General features: G+C 39.3%; 28 non-coding genes and 1 pseudogene across 28 annotated transcripts; all 29 read left to right on the top strand.

Annotated features, from left to right (window-relative positions):
• Positions 1-120: 120 nt before the first annotated feature.
• On the top strand, positions 121-239 carry LOC146022047 (5S ribosomal RNA). Its single transcript, XR_014451515.1, has one exon. It is a non-coding gene; the product is annotated as a 5S ribosomal RNA (ribosomal RNA).
• A 345-nt stretch (positions 240-584) lies between these two features.
• Positions 585-703, top strand: LOC146024369 (5S ribosomal RNA). Its single transcript, XR_014453753.1, has one exon. It is a non-coding gene; the product is annotated as a 5S ribosomal RNA (ribosomal RNA).
• Positions 704-1,047: 344 nt separating this feature from the next.
• Positions 1,048-1,166, top strand: LOC146023278 (5S ribosomal RNA). Its single transcript, XR_014452701.1, has one exon. It is a non-coding gene; the product is annotated as a 5S ribosomal RNA (ribosomal RNA).
• A 344-nt stretch (positions 1,167-1,510) lies between these two features.
• Positions 1,511-1,629, top strand: LOC146022374 (5S ribosomal RNA). The gene has a single exon (XR_014451832.1). It is a non-coding gene; the product is annotated as a 5S ribosomal RNA (ribosomal RNA).
• A 346-nt stretch (positions 1,630-1,975) lies between these two features.
• LOC146024800 (5S ribosomal RNA) lies at positions 1,976-2,094 on the top strand (annotated as a pseudogene).
• Positions 2,095-2,438: 344 nt separating this feature from the next.
• LOC146022987 (5S ribosomal RNA) lies at positions 2,439-2,557 on the top strand. The gene has a single exon (XR_014452420.1). It is a non-coding gene; the product is annotated as a 5S ribosomal RNA (ribosomal RNA).
• Positions 2,558-2,903: 346 nt separating this feature from the next.
• LOC146023190 (5S ribosomal RNA) lies at positions 2,904-3,022 on the top strand. The gene has a single exon (XR_014452615.1). It is a non-coding gene; the product is annotated as a 5S ribosomal RNA (ribosomal RNA).
• A 344-nt stretch (positions 3,023-3,366) lies between these two features.
• Positions 3,367-3,485, top strand: LOC146024454 (5S ribosomal RNA). The gene has a single exon (XR_014453835.1). It is a non-coding gene; the product is annotated as a 5S ribosomal RNA (ribosomal RNA).
• A 346-nt stretch (positions 3,486-3,831) lies between these two features.
• Positions 3,832-3,950, top strand: LOC146021745 (5S ribosomal RNA). Its single transcript, XR_014451222.1, has one exon. It is a non-coding gene; the product is annotated as a 5S ribosomal RNA (ribosomal RNA).
• Positions 3,951-4,295: 345 nt separating this feature from the next.
• LOC146023993 (5S ribosomal RNA) lies at positions 4,296-4,414 on the top strand. The gene has a single exon (XR_014453392.1). It is a non-coding gene; the product is annotated as a 5S ribosomal RNA (ribosomal RNA).
• A 344-nt stretch (positions 4,415-4,758) lies between these two features.
• On the top strand, positions 4,759-4,877 carry LOC146022372 (5S ribosomal RNA). The gene has a single exon (XR_014451831.1). It is a non-coding gene; the product is annotated as a 5S ribosomal RNA (ribosomal RNA).
• Positions 4,878-5,223: 346 nt separating this feature from the next.
• On the top strand, positions 5,224-5,342 carry LOC146021577 (5S ribosomal RNA). The gene has a single exon (XR_014451057.1). It is a non-coding gene; the product is annotated as a 5S ribosomal RNA (ribosomal RNA).
• Positions 5,343-5,686: 344 nt separating this feature from the next.
• On the top strand, positions 5,687-5,805 carry LOC146023209 (5S ribosomal RNA). Its single transcript, XR_014452633.1, has one exon. It is a non-coding gene; the product is annotated as a 5S ribosomal RNA (ribosomal RNA).
• A 344-nt stretch (positions 5,806-6,149) lies between these two features.
• LOC146024453 (5S ribosomal RNA) lies at positions 6,150-6,268 on the top strand. Its single transcript, XR_014453834.1, has one exon. It is a non-coding gene; the product is annotated as a 5S ribosomal RNA (ribosomal RNA).
• A 346-nt stretch (positions 6,269-6,614) lies between these two features.
• LOC146022619 (5S ribosomal RNA) lies at positions 6,615-6,733 on the top strand. The gene has a single exon (XR_014452066.1). It is a non-coding gene; the product is annotated as a 5S ribosomal RNA (ribosomal RNA).
• Positions 6,734-7,078: 345 nt separating this feature from the next.
• On the top strand, positions 7,079-7,197 carry LOC146023981 (5S ribosomal RNA). The gene has a single exon (XR_014453381.1). It is a non-coding gene; the product is annotated as a 5S ribosomal RNA (ribosomal RNA).
• Positions 7,198-7,541: 344 nt separating this feature from the next.
• LOC146024380 (5S ribosomal RNA) lies at positions 7,542-7,660 on the top strand. Its single transcript, XR_014453764.1, has one exon. It is a non-coding gene; the product is annotated as a 5S ribosomal RNA (ribosomal RNA).
• Positions 7,661-8,004: 344 nt separating this feature from the next.
• LOC146024452 (5S ribosomal RNA) lies at positions 8,005-8,123 on the top strand. Its single transcript, XR_014453833.1, has one exon. It is a non-coding gene; the product is annotated as a 5S ribosomal RNA (ribosomal RNA).
• A 346-nt stretch (positions 8,124-8,469) lies between these two features.
• Positions 8,470-8,588, top strand: LOC146022046 (5S ribosomal RNA). Its single transcript, XR_014451514.1, has one exon. It is a non-coding gene; the product is annotated as a 5S ribosomal RNA (ribosomal RNA).
• A 345-nt stretch (positions 8,589-8,933) lies between these two features.
• Positions 8,934-9,052, top strand: LOC146022608 (5S ribosomal RNA). The gene has a single exon (XR_014452056.1). It is a non-coding gene; the product is annotated as a 5S ribosomal RNA (ribosomal RNA).
• A 345-nt stretch (positions 9,053-9,397) lies between these two features.
• On the top strand, positions 9,398-9,516 carry LOC146022044 (5S ribosomal RNA). The gene has a single exon (XR_014451512.1). It is a non-coding gene; the product is annotated as a 5S ribosomal RNA (ribosomal RNA).
• Positions 9,517-9,861: 345 nt separating this feature from the next.
• Positions 9,862-9,980, top strand: LOC146022607 (5S ribosomal RNA). The gene has a single exon (XR_014452055.1). It is a non-coding gene; the product is annotated as a 5S ribosomal RNA (ribosomal RNA).
• A 344-nt stretch (positions 9,981-10,324) lies between these two features.
• LOC146022370 (5S ribosomal RNA) lies at positions 10,325-10,443 on the top strand. The gene has a single exon (XR_014451829.1). It is a non-coding gene; the product is annotated as a 5S ribosomal RNA (ribosomal RNA).
• Positions 10,444-10,789: 346 nt separating this feature from the next.
• LOC146022043 (5S ribosomal RNA) lies at positions 10,790-10,908 on the top strand. The gene has a single exon (XR_014451511.1). It is a non-coding gene; the product is annotated as a 5S ribosomal RNA (ribosomal RNA).
• Positions 10,909-11,253: 345 nt separating this feature from the next.
• Positions 11,254-11,372, top strand: LOC146023141 (5S ribosomal RNA). Its single transcript, XR_014452568.1, has one exon. It is a non-coding gene; the product is annotated as a 5S ribosomal RNA (ribosomal RNA).
• A 344-nt stretch (positions 11,373-11,716) lies between these two features.
• LOC146024350 (5S ribosomal RNA) lies at positions 11,717-11,835 on the top strand. The gene has a single exon (XR_014453734.1). It is a non-coding gene; the product is annotated as a 5S ribosomal RNA (ribosomal RNA).
• Positions 11,836-12,180: 345 nt separating this feature from the next.
• LOC146023970 (5S ribosomal RNA) lies at positions 12,181-12,299 on the top strand. The gene has a single exon (XR_014453369.1). It is a non-coding gene; the product is annotated as a 5S ribosomal RNA (ribosomal RNA).
• Positions 12,300-12,643: 344 nt separating this feature from the next.
• Positions 12,644-12,762, top strand: LOC146024320 (5S ribosomal RNA). The gene has a single exon (XR_014453705.1). It is a non-coding gene; the product is annotated as a 5S ribosomal RNA (ribosomal RNA).
• A 346-nt stretch (positions 12,763-13,108) lies between these two features.
• On the top strand, positions 13,109-13,227 carry LOC146024059 (5S ribosomal RNA). Its single transcript, XR_014453455.1, has one exon. It is a non-coding gene; the product is annotated as a 5S ribosomal RNA (ribosomal RNA).
• The last annotated feature ends 22 nt before the right edge of the window (positions 13,228-13,249 follow it).

Here is a 13,249-nt window from a genome sequence, read left to right as displayed (position 1 = left end):
GTAGGTCTTTTTACATTACCAAAACATGATTTTTTTCATTAAGCCAAAACAGTTAGGAAACTTTTTTATTAGCTTACCTGGTAATAGAAGTAGAAGAGGGCAAAAAAGTGCATGTATCTCACCTACAGCCATACCACATTGGATAGGCCCAATCTCGTCTGATCTTGGAAGCTAAGCAGTGTTGGGCCTGGTTAGTACTTGGGTGGGAGACCACATGGGAACACCAGGTGCTGTAGGTTTTTTCACATTACTGGCAAATTGTTTTTATTCTCTATCTATTTAAATTGGAAACTTTTTCTTTTTATTGCCAGCACAGACATTTAGAAGAGGTCAAACATACACAATAGCCATCCCCTAAAGACTTACCACACTGTTTAGGCCCAATTCCAACTGCTTTTGGCAGCTAAACAGTGTTGAGCCTCTTTAGTAGTTTAATTTAAGATCCCCTGCTAATATCATGTCCTGTAGGTCTTTTTACATTGCCAACACATGATTTTTTTCAGTAAGCAAAAACAGTTACGAAACTTTTTTATTAGCTTACCTGGTGATAGAAGTAGAAGAGGGCAAAAAAGTGCCTGAATCTCACCTACAGCCATACCACATTGGATATGCCCAATATCGTCTGATCTTGGAAGCTAAGCAGTGTTGGGCCTGGTTAGTACTTGGGTGGGAGACCACATGGGAACAGCAGGTGCTGTAGGTTTTTTCACATTACTGGCAAATTGTTTTTATTCTCTAGCTATTTAAATTGGAAACTTTTTCTTTTTATTGCCTGTAGAGACATTTGTAAGAGGTCAAACAGACACAATAGCCATCACCTAAAGACTTACCACACTGTTTAGGCCCAATTCCAACTGCTTTTGGCAGCTAAACAGTGTTGAGCCTCTTTAGTAGTTTAATTTAAGATCCCCTGCTAATATCATGTCCTGTCGGTCTTTTTACATTACCAACACATGATTTTTTTCAGTAAGCAAAAACAGTTAGAAAGCTTTTTTATTAGCTTAACTGGTGATAGAAGGGAAGAGGGCAAAAATGAGCATGTATCTCACCTACAGCCATACCACATTGGATAGGCCTAATCTCGTCTGATCTTGGAAGCTAAGCAGTGTTGGGCCTGGTTAGTACTTGGGTGGGAGACCACATGGGAACACCAGGTGCTGTAGGTTTTTTCACATTACTGGCAAATTGTTTTTATTCTCTATCTATTTAAATTGGAAACTTTTTCTTTTTATTGCCAGCACAGACATTTAGAAGAGGTCAAACATACACAATAGCCATCACCTAAAGACTTACCACACTGTTTAGGCCCAATTCCAACTGCTTTTGGCAGTTAAACAGTGTTGAGCCTCTTTAGTAGTTTAATTTAAGATCCCCTGCTAATATCAGGTCCTGTAGGTCTTTTTACATTACCAACACATGATTTTTTTCAGTAAGCAAAAACAGTTAGGAAGCTTTTTTATTAGCTTACCTGGTGATAGAAGAGAAGAGGGCAAAAAAGAGCATGTGTCTCACCTACAGCCATACCACATTGGATAGGCCCAATCTCGTCTGATCTTGGAAGCTAAGCAGTGTTGGGCCTGGTTAGTACTTGGGTGGGAGACCACATGGGAACACCTGGTGCTGTAGGTTTTTTCACATTACTGGCAAATTGTTTTTATTCTATAGCTATTTAAATTGGAAACTTTTTCTTTTTAATGCCAGTACAGACATTTGTAAGAGGTCAAACAGACACAATAGCCATCACCTAAAGACTTACCACACTGTTTAGGCCCAATTCCAACTGCTTTTGGCAGCTAAACAGTGTATGAGCCTCTTTAGTAGTTTCATTTAAGATCCCCTGCTAATATCATGTCCTGTAGGTCTTTTTACATTACCAAAACATGATTTTTTTCATTAAGCCAAAACAGTTAGAAAACTTTTTTATTAGCTTACCTGGTGATAGAAGTAGAAGAGGGCAAAAAAGTGCATGTATCTCACCTACAGCCATACCACATTGGATAGGCCCAATCTTGTCTGATCTTGGAAGCTAAGCAGTGTTGGGCCTGGTTAGTACTTGGGTGGGAGACCACATGGGAACACCAGTTGCTGTAGGTTTTTTCACATTACTGGCAAATTGTTTTTATTCTCTATCTATTTAAATTGGAAACTTTTTCTTTTTATTGCCAGCACAGACATTTAGAAGAGGTCAAACATACACAATAGCCATCACCTAAAGACTTACCACACTGTTTAGGCCCAATTCCAACTGCTTTTGGCAGCTAAACAGTGTTGAGCCTCTTTAGTAGTTTAATTTAAGATCCCCTGCTAATATCATGTCCTGTAGGTCTTTTTACATTACCAACACATGATTTTTTTCAGTAAGCAAAAACAGTTAGGAAGCTTTTTTATTAGCTTACCTGGTGATAGAAGAGAAGAGGGCAAAAAAGAGAATGTATCTCACCTACAGCCATACCACATTGGATAGGCCCAATCTCGTCTGATCTTGGAAGCTAAGCAGTGATGGGCCTGGTTAGTACTTGGGTGGGAGACCACATGGGAACACCTGGTGCTGTAGGTTTTTTCACATTACTGGCAAATTGTTTTTATTCTCTAGCTATTTAAATTGGAAACTTTTTCTTTTTATTGCCAGTACAGACATTTGGAAGAGGTCAAACAGACACAATAGCCATCACCTAAAGACTTACCACACTGTTTAGGCCCAATTCCAACTGCTTTTGGCAGCTAAACAGTGTATGAGCCTCTTTAGTAGTTTCATTTAAGATCCCCTGCTAATATCATGTCCTGTAGGTCTTTTTACATTACCAAAACATGATTTTTTTCATTAAGCCAAAACAGTTAGGAAACTTTTTTATTAGCTTACCTGGTGATAGAAGTAGAAGAGGGCAAAAAAGTGCCTGTACCTCACCTACAGCCATACTACATTGGATATGCCCAATCTCGTCTGATTTTGGAAGCTAAGCAGTGTTGGGCCTGGTTAGTACTAGGGTGGGAGACCACATGGGAACACCAGGTGCTGTAGGTTTTTTCACATTACTGGCAAATTGTTTTTATTCTCTAGCTATTTAAATTGGAAACTTTTTCTTTTTATTGCCTGTAGAGACATTTGTAAGAGGTCAAACATACACAATAGCCATCACCTAAAGACTTACCACACTGTTTAGGCCCAATTCCAACTGCTTTTGGCAGCTAAACAGTGTTGAGCCTCTTTAGTAATTTAATTTAAGATCCCCTGCTAATATCATGTCCTGTAGGTCTTTTTACATTACCAACACATGATTTTTTTCAGTAAGCAAAAACAGTTAGGAAGCTTTTTTATTAGCTTACCTGGTGATAGAAGAGAAGAGGGCAAAAAAGAGCATGTATCGCACCTACAGCCATACCACATTGGATAGGCCCAATCTTGTCTGATCTTGGAAGCTAAGCAGTGTTGGGCCTGGTTAGTACTTGGGTGGGAGACCACATGGGAACACCTGGTGCTGTAGATTTTTTCACATTACTGGCAAATTGTTTTTATTCTCTAGCTATTTAAATTGGAAACTTTTTCTTTTTATTGCCAGTACAGACATTTGGAAGAGGTCAAACAGACACAATAGCCATCACCTAAAGACTTACCACACTGTTTAGGCCCAATTCCAACTGCTTTTGGCAGCTAAACAGTGTATGAGCCTCTTTAGTAGTTTCATTTAAGATCCCCTGCTAATATCATGTCCGGTAGGTCTTTTTACATTACCAAAACATGATTTTTTTCATTAAGCCAAAACAGTTAGGAAACTTTTTTATTAGCTTACCTGGTGATAGAAGTAGAAGAGGGCAAAAAAGTGCATGTATCTCACCTACAGCCATACCACATTGGATAGGCCCAATCTCGTCTGATCTTGGAAACTAAGCAGTGTTGGGCCTGGTTAGTACTTGGGTGGGAGACCACATGGGAACACCAGGTGCTGTAGGTTTTTTCACATTACTGGCAAATTGTTTTTATTTTCTATCTATTTAAATTGGAAACTTTTTCTTTTTATTGCCAGCACAGACATTTAGAAGAGGTCAAACATACACTATAGCCATCCCCTAAAGACTTACCACACTGTTTAGGCCCAATTCCAACTGCTTTTGGCAGCTAAACAGTGTTGAGCCTCTTTAGTAGTTTAATTTAAGATCCCCTGCTAATATCATGTCCTGTATGTCTTTTTACATTGCCAACACATGATTTTTTTCAGTAAGCAAAAACAGTTACGAAACTTTTTTATTAGCTTACCTGGTGATAGAAGTAGAAGAGGGCAAAAAAGTGCCTGTATCTCACCTACAGCCATACCACATTGGATATGCCCAATCTCGTCTGATCTTGGAAGCTAAGCAGTGTTGGGCCTGGTTAGTACTTGGGTGGGAGACCACATGGGAACACCAGGTGCTGTAGGTTTTTTCACATTACTGGCAAATTGTTTTTATTCTCTAGCTATTTAAATTGGAAACTTTTTCTTTTTATTGCCTGTAGAGACATTTGTAAGAGGTCAAACAGACACAATAGCCATCACCTAAAGACTTACCACACTGTTTAGGCCCAATTCCAACTGCTTTTGGCAGCTAAACAGTGTTGAGCCTCTTTAGTAGTTTCATTTAAGATCCCCTGCTAATATCATGTCCTGTAGGTCTTTTTACATTACCAACACATGATTTTTTTCAGTAAGCAAAAACAGTTAGGAAGCTTTTTTATTAGCTTACCTGGTGATAGAAGAGAAGAGGGCAAAAAAGAGCATGTATCTCACCTACAGCCATACCACATTGGATAGGCCCAATCTCGTCTGATCTTGGAAGCTAAGCAGTGTTGGGCCTGGTTAGTACTTGGGTGGGAGACCACATGGGAACACCTGGTGCTGTAGGTTTTTTCACATTACTGGCAAATTGTTTTTATTCTCTAGCTATTTAAATTGGAAACTTTTTCTTTTTATTGCCAGTACAGCCATTTGGAAGAGGTCAAACAAACACAATAGCCATCACCTAAAGACTTACCACACTATTTAGGCCCAATTCCAACTGCTTTTGGCAGCTAAACAGTGTATGAGCCTCTTTAGTAGTTTCATTTAAGATCCCCTGCTAATATCATGTCCTGTAGGTCTTTTTACATTACCAAAACATGATTTTTTTCAGTAAGCAAAAACAGTTACGAAACTTTTTTATTAGCTTACCTGGTGATAGAAGTAGAAGAGGGCAAAAAAGTGCCTGTATCTCACCTACAGCAATACCACATTGGATATGCCCAATCTCGTCTGATCTTGGAAGCTAAGCAGTGTTGGGCCTGGTTAGTACTTGGGTGGGAGACCACATGGGAACACCAGGTGCTGTAGGTTTTTTCACATTACTGGTAAATTGTTTTTATTCTCTAGCCATTTAAATTGGAAACTTTTTCTTTTTATTGCCTGTAGAGACATTTGTAAGAGGTCAAACAGACACAATAGCCATCACCTAAAGACTTACCACACTGTTTAGGCCCAATTCCAACTGCTTTTGGCAGCTAAACAGTGTTGAGCCTCTTTAGTAGTTTCATTTAAGATCCCCTGCTAATATCATGTCCTGTAGGTCTTTTTACATTACCAACACATGATTTTTTTCAGTAAGCAAAAACAGTTAGGAAGCTTTTTTATTAGCTTACCTGGTGATAGAAGAGAAGAGGGCAAAAAAGAGCATGTATCTCACCTACAGCAATACCACATTGGATAGGCCCAATCTCGTCTGATCTTGGAAGCTAAGCAGTGTTGGGCCTGGTTAGTACTTGGGTGGGAGACCACATGGGAACACCTGGTGCTGTAGGTTTTTTCACATTACTGGCAAATTGTTTTTATTCTCTAGCTATTTAAATTGGAAACTTTTTCTTTTTATTGCCAGTACAGACATTTGGAAGAGGTCAAACAGACACAATAGCCATCACCTAAAGACTTACCACACTGTTTAGGCCCAATTCCAACTGCTTTTGGCAGCTAAACAGTGTTGAGCCTCTTTAGTAATTTAATTTAAGATCCCCTGCTAATATCATGTCCTGTAGGTCTTTTTACATTACCAACACATGATTTTTTTCAGTAAGCAAAAACAGTTAGGAAGCTTTTTTATTAGCTTACCTGGTGATAGAAGAGAAGAGGGCAAAAAAGAGCATGTATCGCACCTACAGCCATACCACATTGGATAGGCCCAATCTTGTCTGATCTTGGAAGCTAAGCAGTGTTGGGCCTGGTTAGTACTTGGGTGGGAGACCACATGGGAACACCTGGTGCTGTAGATTTTTTCACATTACTGGCAAATTGTTTTTATTCTCTAGCTATTTAAATTGGAAACTTTTTCTTTTTATTGCCAGTACAGACATTTGGAAGAGGTCAAACAGACACAATAGCCATCACCTAAAGACTTACCACACTGTTTAGGCCCAATTCCAACTGCTTTTGGCAGCTAAACAGTGTATGAGCCTCTTTAGTAGTTTCATTTAAGATCCCCTGCTAATATCATGTCCTGTAGGTCTTTTTACATTACCAAAACATGATTTTTTTCATTAAGCCAAAACAGTTAGGAAACTTTTTTATTAGCTTACCTGGTGATAGAAGTAGAAGAGGGCAAAAAAGTGCATGTATATCACCTACAGCCATACCACATTGGATAGGCCCAATCTCGTCTGATCTTGGAAGCTAAGCAGTGTTGGGCCTGGTTAGTACTTGGGTGGGAGACCACATGGGAACCCCAGGTGCTGTAGGTTTTTTCACATTACTGGCAAATTGTTTTTATTTTCTATCTATTTAAATTGGAAACTTTTTCTTTTTATTGCCAGCACAGACATTTAGAAGAGGTCAAACATACACTATAGCCATCCCCTAAAGACGTACCACACTGTTTAGGCCCAATTCCAACTGCTTTTGGCAGCTAAACAGTGTTGAGCCTCTTTAGTAGTTTAATTTAAGATCCCCTGCTAATATCATGTCCTGTATGTCTTTTTACATTGCCAACACATGATTTTTTTCAGTAAGCAAAAACAGTTACGAAACTTTTTTATTAGCTTACCTGGTGATAGAAGTAGAAGAGGGCAAAAAAGTGCCTGTATCTCACCTACAGCCATACCACATTGGATATGCCCAATCTCGTCTGATCTTGGAAGCTAAGCAGTGTTGGGCCTGGTTAGTACTTGGGTGGGAGACCACATGGGAACACCAGGTGCTGTAGGTTTTTTCACATTACTGGCAAATTGTTTTTATTCTCTAGCTATTTAAATTGGAAACTTTTTCTTTTTATTGCCTGTAGAGACATTTGTAAGAGGTCAAACAGACACAATAGCCATCACCTAAAGACTTACCACACTGTTTAGGCCCAATTCCAACTGCTTTTGGCAGCTAAACAGTGTTGAGCCTCTTTAGTAGTTTCATTTAAGATCCCCTGCTAATATCATGTCCTGTAGGTCTTTTTACATTACCAACACATGATTTTTTTCAGTAAGCAAAAACAGTTAGGAAGCTTTTTTATTAGCTTACCTGGTGATAGAAGAGAAGAGGGCAAAAAAGAGCATGTATCTCACCTACAGCCATACCACATTGGATAGGCCCAATCTCGTCTGATCTTGGAAGCTAAGCAGTGTTGGGCCTGGTTAGTACTTGGGTGGGAGACCACATGGGAACACCTGCTGCTGTAGGTTTTTTCACATTACTGGCAAATTGTTTTTATTCTCTAGCTATTTAAATTGGAAACTTTTTCTTTTTATTGCCAGTACAGACATTTGGAAGAGGTCAAACAGACACAATAGCCATCACCTAAAGACTTACCACACTGTTTAGGCCCAATTCCAACTGCTTTTGGCAGCTAAACAGTGTTGAGCCTCTTTAGTAATTTAATTTAAGATCCCCTGCTAATATCATGTCCTGTAGGTCTTTTTACATTACCAACACATGATTTTTTTCAGTAATCAAAAACAGTTAGGAAGCTTTTTTATTAGCTTACCTGGTGATAGAAGAGAAGAGGGCAAAAAAGAGCATGTATCGCACCTACAGCCATACCACATTGGATAGGCCCAATCTTGTCTGATCTTGGAAGCTAAGCAGTGTTGGGCCTGGTTAGTACTTGGGTGGGAGACCACATGGGAACACCTGGTGCTGTAGATTTTTTCACATTACTGGCAAATTGTTTTTATTCTCTAGCTATTTAAATTGGAAACTTTTTCTTTTTATTGCCAGTACAGACATTTGGAAGAGGTCAAACAGACACAATAGCCATCACCTAAAGACTTACCACACTGTTTAGGCCCAATTCCAACTGCTTTTGGCAGCTAAACAGTGTATGAGCCTCTTTAGTAGTTTCATTTAAGATCCCCTGCTAATATCATGTCCTGTAGGTCTTTTTACATTACCAAAACATGATTTTTTTCATTAAGCCAAAACAGTTAGGAAACTTTTTTATTAGCTTACCTGGTGATAGAAGTAGAAGAGGGCAAAAAAGTGCATGTATCTCACCTACAGCCATACCACATTGGATAGGCCCAATCTCGTCTGATCTTGGAAGCTAAGCAGTGTTGGGCCTGGTTAGTACTTGGGTGGGAGACCACATGGGAACACCAGGTGCTGTAGGTTTTTTCACATTACTGGCAAATTGTTTTTATTTTCTATCTATTTAAATTGGAAACTTTTTCTTTTTATTGCCAGCACAGACATTTAGAAGAGGTCAAACATACACTATAGCCATCCCCTAAAGACGTACCACACTGTTTAGGCCCAATTCCAACTGCTTTTGGCAGCTAAACAGTGTTGAGCCTCTTTAGTAGTTTAATTTAAGATCCCCTGCTAATATCATGTCCTGTATGTCTTTTTACATTGCCAACACATGATTTTTTTCAGTAAGCAAAAACAGTTACGAAACTTTTTTATTAGCTTACCTGGTGATAGAAGTAGAAGAGGGCAAAAAAGTGCCTGTATCTCACCTACAGCCATACCACATTGGATATGCCCAATCTTGTCTGATCTTGGAAGCTAAGCAGTGTTGGGCCTGGTTAGTACTTGGGTGGGAGACCACATGGGAACACCAGGTGCTGTAGGTTTTTTCACATTACTGGCAAATTGTTTTTATTCTCTAGCTATTTAAATTTTAAACTTTTTCTTTTTATTGCCTGTAGAGACATTTGTAAGAGGTCAAACAGACACAATAGCCATCACCTAAAGACTTACCACACTGTTTAGGCCCAATTCCAACTGCTTTTGGCAGCTAAACAGTGTTGAGCCTCTTTAGTAGTTTCATTTAAGATCCCCTGCTAATATCATGTCCTGTAGGTCTTTTTACATTACCAAAACATGATTTTTTTCATTAAGCCAAAACAGTTAGGAAACTTTTTTATTAGCTTACCTGGTGATAGAAGTAGAAGAGGGCAAAAAAGTGCATGTATCTCACCTACAGCCATACCACATTGGATAGGCCCAATCTCGTCTGATCTTGGAAGCTAAGCAGTGTTGGGCCTGGTTAGTACTTGGGTGGGAGACCACATGGGAACACCAGGTGCTGTAGGTTTTTTCACATTACTGGCAAATTGTTTTTATTTTCTATCTATTTAAATTGGAAACTTTTTCTTTTTATTGCCAGCACAGACATTTAGAAGAGGTCAAACATACACTATAGCCATCCCCTAAAGACGTACCACACTGTTTAGGCCCAATTCCAACTGCTTTTGGCAGCTAAACAGTGTTGAGCCTCTTTAGTAGTTTAATTTAAGATCCCCTGCTAATATCATGTCCTGTATGTCTTTTTACATTGCCAACACATGATTTTTTTCAGTAAGAAAAAACAGTTACGAAACTTTTTTATTAGCTTACCTGGTGATAGAAGTAGAAGAGGGCAAAAAAGTGCCTGTATCTCACCTACAGCCATACCACATTGGATATGCCCAATCTTGTCTGATCTTGGAAGCTAAGCAGTGTTGGGCCTGGTTAGTACTTGGGTGGGAGACCACATGGGAACACCAGGTGCTGTAGGTTTTTTCACATTACTGGCAAATTGTTTTTATTCTCTAGCTATTTAAATTGGAAACTTTTTCTTTTTATTGCCTGTAGAGACATTTGTAAGAGGTCAAACAGACACAATAGCCATCACCTAAAGACTTACCACACTGTTTAGGCCCAATTCCAACTGCTTTTGGCAGCTAAACAGTGTTGAGCCTCTTTAGTAGTTTCATTTAAGATCCCCTGCTAATATCATGTCCTGTAGGTCTTTTTACATTACCAACACATGATTTTTTTCAGTAAGCAAAAACAGTTAGGAAGCTTTTTTATTAGCTTACCTGGTGATAGAAGAGAAGAGGGCAAAAAAGAGCATGTATCTCACCTACAGCCATACCACATTGGATAGGCCCAATCTCGTCTGATCTTGGAAGCTAAGCAGTGTTGGGCCTGGTTAGTACTTGGGTGGGAGACCACATGGGAACACCTGGTGCTGTAGGTTTTTTCACATTACTGGCAAATTGTTTTTATTCTCTAGCTATTTAAATTGGAAACTTTTTCTTTTTATTGCCAGTACAGACATTTGGAAGAGGTCAAACAAACACAATAGCCATCACCTAAAGACTTACCACACTATTTAGGCCCAATTCCAACTGCTTTTGGCAGCTAAACAGTGTATGAGCCTCTTTAGTAGTTTCATTTAAGATCCCCTGCTAATATCATGTCCTGTAGGTCTTTTTACATTACCAAAACATGATTTTTTTCATTAAGCCAAAACAGTTAGGAAACTTTTTTATTAGCTTACCTGGTAATAGAAGTAGAAGAGGGCAAAAAAGTGCATGTATCTCACCTACAGCCATACCACATTGGATAGGCCCAATCTCGTCTGATCTTGGAAGCTAAGCAGTGTTGGGCCTGGTTAGTACTTGGGTGGGAGACCACATGGGAACACCAGGTGCTGTAGGTTTTTTCACATTACTGGCAAATTGTTTTTATTCTCTATCTATTTAAATTGGAAACTTTTTCTTTTTATTGCCAGCACAGACATTTAGAAGAGGTCAAACATACACAATAGCCATCCCCTAAAGACTTACCACACTGTTTAGGCCCAATTCCAACTGCTTTTGGCAGCTAAACAGTGTTGAGCCTCTTTAGTAGTTTAATTTAAGATCCCCTGCTAATATCATGTCCTGTAGGTCTTTTTACATTGCCAACACATGATTTTTTTCAGTAAGCAAAAACAGTTACGAAACTTTTTTATTAGCTTACCTGGTGATAGAAGTAGAAGAGGGCAAAAAAGTGCCTGTATCTCACCTACAGCAATACCACATTGGATAGGCCCAATCTCGTCTGATCTTGGAAGCTAAGCAGTGTTGGGCCTGGTTAGTACTTGGGTGGGAGACCACATGGGAACACCAGGTGCTGTAGGTTTTTTCACATTACTGGCAAATTGTTTTTATTCTCTAGCTATTTAAATTGGAAACTTTTTCTTTTTATTGCCTGTAGAGACATTTGTAAGAGGTCAAACAGACACAATAGCCATCACCTAAAGACTTACCACACTGTTTAGGCCCAATTCCAACTGCTTTTGGCAGCTAAACAGTGTTGAGCCTCTTTAGTAGTTTAATTTAAGATCCCCTGCTAATATCATGTCCTGTAGGTCTTTTTACATTACCAACACATGATTTTTTTCAGTAAGCAAAAACAGTTAGGAAGCTTTTTTATTAGCTTACCTGGTGATAGAAGAGAAGAGGGCAAAAAAGAGCATGTATCTCACCTACAGCCAAACCACATTGGATAGGCCCAATCTCGTCTGATCTTGGAAGCTAAGCAGTGTTGGTCCTGGTTAGTACTTGGGTGGGAGACCACATGGGAACACCTGGTGCTGTAGGTTTTTTCACATTACTGGCAAATTGTTTTTATTCTCTAGCTATTTAAATTGGAAACTTTTTCTTTTTATTGCCTGTAGAGACATTTGTAAGAGGTCAAACAGACACAATAGCCATCACCTAAAGACTTACCACACTGTTTAGGCCCAATTCCAACTGCTTTTGGCAGCTAAACAGTGTTGAGCCTCTTTAGTAGTTTAATTTAAGATCCCCTGCTAATATCATGTCCTGTAGGTCTTTTTACATTGCCAACACATGATTTTTTTCAGTAAGCAAAAACAGTTACGAAACTTTTTTATTAGCTTACCTGGTGATAGAAGTAGAAGAGGGCAAAAAAGTGCCGGTATCGCACCTACAGCCATACCACATTGGATATGCCCAATCTCGTCTGATCTTGGAAGCTAAGCAGTGTTGGGCCTGGTTAGTACTTGGGTGGGAGACCACATGGGAACACCAGGTGCTGTAGGTTTTTTCACATTACTGGCAAATTGTTTTTATTCTCTAGCTATTTAAATTGGAAACTTTTTCTTTTTATTGCCTGTAGAGACATTTGTAAGAGGTCAAACAGACACAATAGCCATCACCTAAAGACTTACCACACTGTTTAGGCCCAATTCCAACTGCTTTTGGCAGCTAAACAGTGTTGAGCCTCTTTAGTAGTTTAATTTAAGATCCCCTGCTAATATCATGTCCTGTAGGTCTTTTTACATTACCAACACATGATTTTTTTCAGTAAGCAAAAACAGTTAGGAAGCTTTTTTATTAGCTTACCTGGTGATAGAAGAGAAGAGGGCAAAAATGAGCATGTATCTCACCTACAGCCATACCACATTGGATAGGCCTAATCTCGTCTGATCTTGGAAGCTAAGCAGTGTTGGGCCTAGTTAGTACTTGGGTGGGAGACCACATGGGAACACCTGGTGCTGTAGGTTTTTTCACATTACTGGCAAATTGTTTTTATTCTCTAGCTATTTAAATTGGAAACTTTTTCTTTTTATTGCCAGTACAGACATTTGGAAGAGGTCAAACAGACACAATAGCCATCACCTAAAGACTTACCACACTGTTTAGGCCCAATTCCAACTGCTTTTGGCAGCTAAACAGTTTATGAGCCTCTTTAGTAGTTTCATTTAAGATCCCCTGCTAATATCATGTCCTGTAGGTCTTTTTACATTACCAAAACATGATTTTTTTCATTAAGCCAAAACAGTTAGGAAACTTTTTTATTAGCTTACCTGGTGATAGAAGTAGAAGAGGGCAAAAAAGTGCGTGTAAGTCACCTACAGCCATACCACATTGGATAGGCCCAATCTCGTCTGATCTTGGCAGCTAAGCAGTGTTGGGCCTGGTTAGTACTTGGGTGGGAGACCACATGGGAACACCAGGTGCTGCAGGTTTTTTCACATTACTGGCAAATTG

The sequence above is a fragment of the Crinia signifera genome, chromosome 7, assembly GCF_055691185.1.
Source record: "Crinia signifera chromosome 7, ASM5569118v1, whole genome shotgun sequence".
NCBI classification, from domain to species: Eukaryota; Metazoa; Chordata; class Amphibia; order Anura; family Myobatrachidae; genus Crinia; species Crinia signifera.
Note: the sequence above shows the minus strand (reverse complement) of the source record. Positions and strands in the feature narration are given on the sequence as shown.